The sequence below is a fragment of the Marmota marmota genome, unplaced genomic scaffold, assembly GCF_001458135.2.
Source record: "Marmota marmota marmota unplaced genomic scaffold, marMar, whole genome shotgun sequence".
Lineage (NCBI taxonomy): Eukaryota > Metazoa > Chordata > Mammalia > Rodentia > Sciuridae > Marmota > Marmota marmota.
In genome coordinates this window covers 34,184,186-34,194,956 of record NW_026000249.1, presented here as the reverse complement: position 1 = coordinate 34,194,956, position 10,771 = coordinate 34,184,186, and the positions used below count along the sequence as shown (strand labels likewise).

Below are 10,771 nucleotides of genomic sequence, written 5' to 3'. Positions count from 1 at the left end.
TTTTTTTTTTCTTTTTTTTTTTTTTTTAAATATTTATTTATTTATTTTTCGGTGGACACAACATCTTTGTTTGTATGTGGTGCTGAGGATCGAACCCGGGCCGCACGCACGCCAGGCGAGCGCGCCACCGCTTGAGCCACATCCCCAGTCCCAATTTTTGTCTAGTTCTTAAGGGAAAACTTTTAAGGATGAGGGTTATGATGGCACAAAAAACTTTTTTTAACCTTTTTCTGGATTTTAAAATCCAATGGGGGCTGTAGCTCAGTGATCTACAGATTCAATGCAATCCCTACCAAAATGTTAAGGACTTCTTACAGAATTTAAAAAAAAAAAAACAACTAAAATTTGTATGGAATTACAAAAGACCCCGAATGTCTTTTGTAAATTGTCCTGGCTGGCCTCAGACTTGTAATCCTCCTGATCCTCCTGCCTCAGTCATCTTGAGAAAGAACAAAGCTAAAAGCTTCACACTACATGATTTCAAACTATACTACAAAGCTATAATGATCAAAATAGCATGATATCAGCATAAAAACAAACATACTGACCAATGGAACAGTATAGAGGGCCGTAAAATAAATTCACATCTTTACAACCAATGGATTCTTTCTTTCTTTTTTCAGTGCTTGGGAATCAAACCCAGGGCCTCACAGATACTAGGCAAGTGCTCTACCACTGAATTACAACCCTTGCCAACACCACCTTTTTTTTGTGTGTGTGTGGTAGCACTGGGATTGAACCAAGGATGCTTAAGTACTAAGCCACATCTCCAGCCCTTTTTCTTATGTTTTATTTTGAAACCTGGTCTCACTAAGTTGCTTAGGGCCTTGCTAAATTGCTGAGGCTGGCCTCGAACTTATGATCCTCCTGCCTCAGCCCTGCAAGTTGCTGAGATTACAGGTGCTCACCACCATGCCTGACCTCTACTAATATATTTTTTTTCCTAATATATTCTTAAAAACTGCTAAGAGAGATGGTAAGTGTTCTTACCACCAAATGATAACTATGTGAGGCACTACATATGCTAATTTCCTAGATTTTAGTCATTTCACAATGTATATATTTCAAAACATGTTGTATACCATAAATACATACAATATTATATGTTAATTTAATAAAGAAAGAAAAATAGAGCTGGGCCTAGTGCTGCAGGCCTGTAATCTCAGCTACTCAGGTGACTGAGGCAGGAGGATCAGGAGGATTACAAGTCTGAGGCCAGCCAGGACAATTTAGTGAGATTCTGTCTCATAAAATAAATAAATAAAAAGGACTGTGGATATAGCTCAGTGCTCACCTAACATGTTCAAGGCTCTAGATTAAACTGCTAGTACCATAAAAAAAAATCCAGCAATATCTGAGATCCAATCAAAGATTTCCAGGAATAACTTTGTAGGAAAACATTGTCTATAATAAGGAAATAATAAATCAATCAAAACCAACTCAGTGCCAGGCATGATGGTACATGCCTGTAATCCCAGTGGCTCAAGAGGTTGAGGCAGGAGGATCACAAGTTCAAAGCCAGCCTCAGCAATTTAGCGAGGCCCTAAGCAACTCAGAATAAAAAATAAAAAGGTACTCTGGCCAAAAAACAAAAGGGACTGGGATGTGGCTCAGTAGTTAAGCACCCCTGGGTTCAATCCCCAGTACCAAAAAAACAAAAACAAAAAACAAAAACACCCATTCAGTGCTCAATTTGGCAACACATATACTAAAACTGGAATGATACAGAGAAGATTAGCTTGGTCCCTGAGCAAGGATGACACAAATTCTTATTTGTGTGTTCCATATTTGTAATAAAAAGGGAGGGGGAATCTCATGAAAATAGAAGGAAGACCAATAGAGCAGAGGAAGAGGATCAAGGGGAAGTACTGGGGAATAAAATCTACCAAATTATGCTATGTGCATGTATGAATATACCACAATTAATTTTATATATATATATATATATATATATATATATAATATATATATATTATATATATATATATATCACTAATTAAAATAACAATAAAAGAAGGGATAAATAGAGTAGAGCAAGATGATTGAGGAGAGGAAGGAGGGCAGGGAAAGGGAAGGTACTGGAGAATGAGATTGATCAAATTATGTTATGTGCAAGTACAAATATAATGCATAGTGAATCCCACTATTAGCATAATTATAATGCACCAATAAAAATATAAAATAAAACATTAACTTAAGAAGAAAAAAACAGGCTCAACTTGATAATGGAGAAGTGGTTTAAGATGGTTTTTTAAAAATCAGATGAAGAGTGTTGGCAATAGAAAAGATTTTCTTTGATTTTTTTTTTAATATTTATTTTTAATTCTCGGCGGACACAACATCTTTGTTGGTATGTGGTGCTGAGGATCGAACCCCGGCCGCACGCATGCCGGGCAAGCGCGCTACCGCTCGAGCCACATCCCCAGCCCAGGATTTTCTTTGATTTTTGAATGATAAAGGATGTCTGAATTATTTGCTTTTGTTTTGTGGAAAGGAATAGCAGTACTGAGAAAAATTTATTTTGGTGGGTTAGGTAAAGAAAGGCAATAAATTTGAAGATTTTTTTGTCTTTAAACAAAAGCAAACTGACTCAGAACCAGGCAAGGTGGCACACACCTATAATCCTGGTGACTCAGGAGGCTGAGGCAGGAGAATTCCAAGTTTGAGGCCACTCTGGGCAACAATAACAACCTCAAAAACAACCCCACAGTGACTCAGAACTGACAGATATTAGATATTAGAATTATCAGAGAGGGATACTAACACAGTTACTATTATAATCATATGTGAGATATTATAATAAGAAACATATGTAGTCTCTGTTCCTGATTCCTAGCACACAGCTAAAAATCCTGTAATTTCCAGAGTCATGAGGCAAGAGGAGCAGCTTGTTATTCATAACAAGCCTTTCAACCATACCTGAGTTTATACTAACGAGGTGGCCCTTGGTGGGCACCTCAGTAACTTCAGAGTAGAGGCTGGTTGCCAGAGAAAACCACCAAGTGATTAGAAGACTGGGGCCTCTTGGGAAGGGAAAGGAACTGGAGATTGAGTTAATCACCAATGGCTGGTGACTTCATCAATCATGCCTATGTGATGAAACCTCATAAAGGCTCTGTGTTGGTGAGCACATAAAGATTCTGGGAGGGTGTTCCCTCCCCCACATCTCACCCTATAATCTCTCCCATTTATTTCTTGCTGAGTCATATCCACTTTAAAATAAATCAGTAATAGTAAGTGAAGTGTTTCCTGAGTTCTGTGAGCCATTCTAACAAATTATCAAACCAAAGGAGGGGGTCAGAAGTCCTGGAGGCCTGGGATTTTTCTTTTCCTCTTTTTAGGAGGGGGTATTTAGGAGCGAACCAAGGGGTGCTTTACCACTGAGCTACATCCCCAGTCCTTTTAATTTTTTATTTTGTGATGGGGTCTCACTAAATTACTGACGCTGGCCTTGAATTTGCAATCCTCCTTCCTGAGCCTCTTGAGTAGCTGGGATTACAGGCATATGTCACTGCCACAACTGGCTGGGATTTTTCAATTGGTATCTCAAGTAGAGCCAGTCTTGTGGGATCAAGCCCTTAACTTGTGGGGTATGACACGAACTCTGAGTAGTGTCAATTGAATTGAATTGTTGGACACCCAGTTGCTGTCTGGAGAGTTGGAGAACCATTGTTGATGTAGAAAAATCCCCACATAGGGCTGGGGATGTGGCTCAAGTGGTAGCGCGCTCGCCTGGCATGCGTGCGGCCCGGGTTCGATCCTCAGCACCACATACAAACAAAGATGTTGTGTCCACCGAAAAATAAATAAATAAATATTTAAAAAAAAAAAAAAAGAAAAAAAAAAGAAAAATCCCCACACATTGGCATCTCTAGTGTTTGTGAGTAAAAGCAGCTCAGAGTCTGACATATGTTCAAACACTTAAATAGAGACATTGAGGATATAAAAAGTACCCAAATCAAACAGTTACATGGCCTGGTTGAAAATACACTTAAGGAATTAACAGCACATTAGACATTGCAGAAGGAAAATATATTTGTCAAATTGAAGCATAGCAATTAGAAAATACTAAAAAATAAAACATAGAGAAAAGGACCCAAACAACAAAAAAATGGGCCAGGGATATAGCTCAGTGGTAGACCATTTGCCTAGCATGCATGAGGCCCTGGGTTCAATCCCCAGCACTGGAGAGAAGGAAGAAATAGCATCAGAGAGCTGAGGAACAGTGTCAAGCAACATATTATATGAGTAATTTGAGTCCAAAGAGAGAAGACACTCAAAAACCTGTCCAAGTTTTTCAAATTTGAAGAACACTAGAAGCCTAAAAATCCAAGAATACAAGAACCCTAAGCATAGGAAACTACACCTGTAGTGGCACCCCCTTTCTCCACAGAAAAGTCTTAACTGGGTTTCTCCAGAAATCTTCACCATGGCTGCATTTAGGACTGTCAGCAGAAGAGTCTCTTCAAAAGAGTTTAATGTAGATAAACTTCCAATTTTCGTGTTGCCCTGTTTTACTTGGCCACTGGCTAGGAAGAAATCAGCACCCCCTTACTAGTTTTCCACAAACATGTATCCAGTAGTTTGTAGAAATGTGTAAACAAGGCCTCTGGCCTTAAGCTGGGGCTTCACAGAGATGTCTACATTTCTAAGATAAGAGATGTTACCAATTGGGCTCCATGATAACAGCTGGCAGGGGGAGGAAAGAAAGGGGAGAAGAAGCTCTCCCCTTCTCAGGTGTTGTCCTTGAAGGGTTAACTTTCCCAAAACAGTGAAAGAAAAAGCTGCTTTTATGTGAACTTCTACAGACTGTGAACTTCTGAGCCCCTCCCCTTACCTGCTAGGTATCAAGTTCTGAAACTGTCCAAACTCAGGGTTCAAGGGATTAATTACAGCAAAAGCTGTGCCCTCTGAACCTGGCTGCAGCCAAATAAAACTGCTTCCTGCCATCTTCAGTGCCTTGCCTCATCTGTCCCTACAACACACCAAGGTACATCATAATCAAATTGATCAAAACCAGTGCTAAAGAGAAAAATCTAAAAAGCAGACAGAAGTGGGAAGGGACCTGTACACAGGAACTATTATGGTTCAGATTAGGTGTCCCCCAAGAGCTCATGTGTGAGATAATGCAATAAAATTTAGAGGTGAAATGATTGGGTTATGAGAGTCTTAACTTAATCAGTGCATCAATCCCCTGATGGGGAATAACAGGAGGGAACTGTAGAAAGGTAGGGTATAGCTGGAGGAGGTGGGTCATTGGGGATGTGCCTTTGGGGTTGATATTTTGTCTGTGAAAAGGAGAGCTTTCTCTCTCTGCTTCCTGGAGCCATGTTCCCAGCAGCTTTCCTCCTTGACATGATGCTCTGCCTCACCACAAGCCCTAAGGAATGGAGCTAGCCTTCTATGGACTGAGATCTCTGAAACCGTGGGTCCCCCCCAAAAAAACTTTTCCTCCTCCAATTGTTCTTGTCAGGTCTTTTAGTCACAGCAGTGGAAAAGCTGACTAAAACAGGAACAAAATTAGGACATCAAATTTCTTGCTGAAGGTAATACAAGCAAAAAGACAAGAAAGCCAGGTGCAAGCACACCTATAATTCCAGCCACTCTGGAGGCTAAGGCAGGAGGATCACAAGTTCAAGGCCAGTCTCAGCAACTTAGCAAGGCCCTAAGCAACTTAGTGAGACCCTGTCTCAAATAAAAAATAAAACGGGCTGGGGATGTGACTCAATGGTAAATCACCTGTGAGTTCAACACCTAGTACCAAAAAGAAAAAAAGAAGTCAAGGTTTTTTGTTTGTTTGTTTGGCATCAGGGATTGAACCCAGGGCCACTTAACCACTGAGATACATCCCCAGCCCTTTATTATTAATATTTATTTTTTAGTTGTAGTTGGATACAATATCTTTAATTAATTAATTTATTTTTATTGGTGCTGAGGATCAAACCCAGGGCCTCGCCCATGCTAGGTGATCACTCTACTGCTGAGCCACAGCCCTAACCACTCCTGAGCCCCTTTTTATATTTTATTTGAGACAGAGTCTTGCTAAGCTGCTGAGGCTGGCCTTGAACTTGTGATCCTCCTGCCTTAGACTTCCAAGCTGCTGGGATCACCGGCATGTGCCACCATGTCCAGCAAGACAAGGTCTTTAAAGTAGTGAAAAACAAACTAACTAACTAACTAACGTTCAGCCTATTAAATTATTAGGGACAATGGCACATGCCTATAATTTCAGCTACACTAGAGACTGAAGCAAGAGGATCCCAAGTTTATGGCCAGTCTTGGCAGCTTATTGAGACTCTGTCTCAAAATAAAAACTAAGTAATAAATTAAAAGGCCTGGGGATGTAGCTCATTGGTAAAGTGATTCTGGGTTCAATTTCCAGTAAAATAAACTGTCAGCCTACAATTCTATACCCATTAAAATACTTTTCAAAAAGGTGAGATAGAGACTTTTTTCCTAGTACTGGGGATTGAATCCAGGGCCTTGCCCGTGCCAGACAAGTGCTCTACACTCCCAACCCTTCCTTCATTTTATTCTGAGACAGGGTCTCCCTGCGTTGCCCAGGCTGACCTAAAATTTGCAATTCTCCTGCCTCAACCTCTCAGTTAACAGGGATTACAGGCATGCACCACAATACCCAGCCTAAAATACTTTTTCATACACAGAAAAATTATAAGAATTAATTACCCACAGATCTACACCACAAGAAATGTTAAAGGACATCCTTAAGGCAGAAAGAAAATGATATCAGTTGGAAATCAGGATCTACACAAAGGAATGAAGAGCACTGGAAATAGTAACAACATGGGTAAAAATATATGATTTTAAAAAATATTTAAATATCTTTAAAAGGCAATTAAGCACCTAAATAAAAATAACATACTTTGGGGTTTATAGCATGTAAAAGTAAAATGCATGATAATGATAGCATAAAGTCTGAGCATAGAGAAATGGAAGCACACTATTGTGAAGTTCTTAAACTATATGCACATAAACAGGATTACTGGTGCACCCTGTAATCCCAGCAATTTGGGAGGCTGAGGCAGGAGGATTACAAATTCAAGGCCAGGCTTGGCAATTTAGTGAGACTCTGTCTCAAAATAAACAAGGCTGGGTGGGGATATAACTCAGTGGAAGAGTACCACTGGATTTAATCCCCAGTGCCACCATAAAAAAAACCTATATGAAAAATAGTAATATACCACTTAAAGGTAGATTTTGCGAAGTTTAAGATGAACAATAGTCTCCCTTTATCTGCAGTTTCTGTTTCTAGGATTTCAATTACCTACAGCCAACTATGGTTTTAAAATATTCAATGGAAAATTCCAGAAATAAGCAATTTTACAAGTTTATTAAAGAACATGTTTTTATAACAATTCATGTTTTAAATTGCATGCTACCCCACTCTATCTTGCCCAGGACATGAATCATCCCTTTGTCCTGTATATGCTACCTGTTCATCAGTCACTTAGCAGCCACCTCAGTTATCAGATTGGCCATCAAAGTACCACAATGCTTGTGTTCAAATAAGCCTTATTTTTCCTTGATATAGTAATTGTTCAATTTTGTTATTAGTTATTGTTGTTAATCTCTTACTCTAATTTAAAAATTAAACATTCTAACAACCACAAATCAGCATTTATTAGACACACTTAACAATAGGTTGAAGATGTTGAAGCAGAGCATCAATTAAAATTATCACTTTACCAATGAGCTATATCCCCAGACCTTTTAATTTAAACTATCAATTAACTATCATGCCGCTGGGGCTGTGGCTCAGTGGTAGTGCGCTTACCTAGCATGTGTGAGGCACTGGATTCAATTCCCAGCACCACATAAAAAATTAATTAATTAACTATCAATTAAACTAACTGGACATAGCTCAGTTGGTAGAGTACTTGCCTGGCATGCACAAGGCCCCGGGTTCAATCCCTGGCACCACACACACACACACACACACACACAAAAAAAAAAAAAAACTATCTGGTGGTAGTAGAACTAGATTCATGTGAGGAATAATACAACTTTGTCTTGCTGAATCTTGATGGAATATCTCCCATTGAAAATTATGCCTTACTGACAACCATTATCAAATCAAATATTTTATTTAAAATGAACCACTGAATTATGTTGTACAAAAACTAGTTGAAATGGGACTCTGAGATGGAGCAAAGTTGAAGGGAAGTAAGTACTCAAATGAGAACCAGTTTCTCTTTGAAGGTAATTCCAACCCAATTCCCTTAAACTCGATGACACTAAATTAAACCAATTTTTGTGTATGTGGTACTGGGGATTAAACCCAGGGGCATTTTATCACTGAGATTCATCCTCAGACCATTTTCATTGACAGATAGTCTTGCTAAATTGCTGAAGCTGACCTTGAACTTGGAATTCTCCAACCTCAGCCTCCTGAATTGCTGATATTACAAGTGTGTACCACTGAGCCTAGTTAAATTAAGCTTTATCTTAAGTATGTATGCATATAAAATTACATATAGACAGACAGACTAACTGACTGGGACTATCTGTAGTTTCAGGCAGGCATCCACTGGGGGTCTTGGCATGTATCCCCTGTGGCTAAATGGGGATTATTGTATACAACAAATCTTAGCGCAATCAGAAAATAAAACCAAGAGTTACAGCTAATAAGCCAACAAAAGGGATAAAGTGGAATCATAAAAATACTTGATTAACCCCAAAGAAAGCAGAAAAAAAGGAGAGAACAGATAGAAAACAAATAGCTAGACAAATGACTCAAATATATCAATAATGACCCTAAATGTAAATGATCAAATAAAACAGATATTGTCAGATTATATAAAGACACCAAAAACATGGTAGCGTAAAACATAATACACAAGGGAAATAACAGCAAAATGCCTAACATGGGGGAAAAAAGTAGAATTGTTAGAACCAACTGCATTAGAGCTCTGAAAAACAGTAAAAAGGTTTCCAGCAACTGAGTGCGCAACTCAGACGATGCCCCCTCAGGTGCTGGGGTGTAGTCAGTGGTAGAGTGCTTGCCTAACATGTGCAAGGCCCTGGTTTAGATCTCCAGTACCTCAATCAATCGATCAATCAATGGACAAAAGAAAAAGTCACCTTAAAAAGGGCAGGAGTGGCTGGGTGTGGTAGTGCAGGCCTGTCATCCAATGACTTGGGAGGCTGAGGCAGGAGGATTGGCAAGTTCAAGATCAGCCTGGGCAACTTAGCAAAACCCTGTTTCAAAAAAAATAAAAACTGCTGGGGATGTAGCTCAGTGGCAGAGTACCCCTGGGTTCAATCCACAGTGTGAAGTTTTTAAAAAATAAATAAACAGCAGGAGTGTTTGTGGCATGTTTACTTGCTTTCACTCCTCATTCTCCCCTGCAACATGGCAGTCTTGGTGAGTCTTGAAGAGGCAGGGCAGGTCCCCATTCCCTCTTGAAGTGGAGGGATTCCAAATTATTGCATATATGTTATTTGTCTATCTGTTCTGTTTCCTTTTTTGTTTTTGGTTTCAGAAATTAAACCCAGGGGTGCTTAACAACTCCACATCCCCAGCCCTTTTAAGTTTTACTTTTTGAGATAGGGTCTTGTTGAATTGATTGGGGCCTCCTTAAATTGCTGAGGAACTTGCAATCCTCTTGCCTCAGCCTCCTGAGTAGCTGAGATTATAGGCGTATGCCACCACACCCAGACTGTTTTTTTCTTGCCTTATTTTGGATTGTCATTATTTTATTCCCCTTACCATTTGTTTAAAATTTATACTTTCTTTACCCTTTACCTTAATATTCTAGTTTATCAAAATTAGTCTACTGGAAAATCTTTTAGAACATGCATACTTTAATACACTTTTTTCTGTGGTACTGGTGATTGAACTCAGGGCCTTGAACATGGTAGGTGAATGCTCTACCACTGAGCTACATCCCCAGCTCTTTTTAAATTTTGAGACATGGTCTTGCTAAATCACCCAGGCTGGCCTCAAACTTGCAATCTACCTTCCTCATCCTCCTGAGTAGCTGGGATCATAGGCATACACTACTGTGCCTGGCATAATACACTTTAACCTGTATTCCAATTCATATAAATTCTCTTCAGTATATCTGATGTTATTAACTCATCCACTGACTTCTTAGATTTAATCTATTTCAGCTCTATCACTTCTACTTCATTCTTTCTCAACTTTTTACTTTTTGGAGGGTACTAGGAATTGAACCCAGGGGTGTTTTACCACTGAGCTACACCCCTGGTCCTTATTTTTTGAGACAGGGCCTTGCTAAATTGCTGAGGCTAGAATTGAACTTGCAATCCTCCTCCCTTAGCCTCTCAAGTCGGTGGGTCATTTTTATTTTTAAAAGTTGTAAATTCCTGCCAGGAATTGTGGTGCACACTTGTAATCCCACTGAATTAGAGATTGAGAAAAGGGGATCTCAAACTCGAGGCTACCCTCAGCAGTTTAGTGAAATCCTATCTCAAAAAATAAAAAGGAGGGCTGGGGTTGTGGCTCAGAGTATGTGTGGCTCACACATACTCACCTAGCATGTGTGAGGCACTGGGTTTGATCCTTAGCACCACATAAAAATAAAATAAAGGTATTGTGTCCACTTACAACTAAAAAATAAAAATAAAAAGGAGCTGGGCCCAGTGGTGCATGTCTGTAATCCCAGTGGCTTGGGAAGCTGAGGCAGGAGGATCATGAGTTCAAAGCCAGCCTCAGCAATGGCGAGGCACTAAGCAACTCAATGAGACCCTGTCTCTAAATAAAATACAAAATAGGGCTGGGGATGTG

At 39.5% G+C, this 10,771-nt stretch overlaps 1 non-coding gene across 1 annotated transcript; it reads left to right on the top strand.

Annotated features, from left to right (window-relative positions):
* Positions 1-1,684: 1,684 nt before the first annotated feature.
* LOC125614167 lies at positions 1,685-1,792 on the top strand. Its single transcript, XR_007344810.1, has one exon. It is a non-coding gene; the product is annotated as a U6 spliceosomal RNA (small nuclear RNA).
* Positions 1,793-10,771: the final 8,979 nt, after the last annotated feature.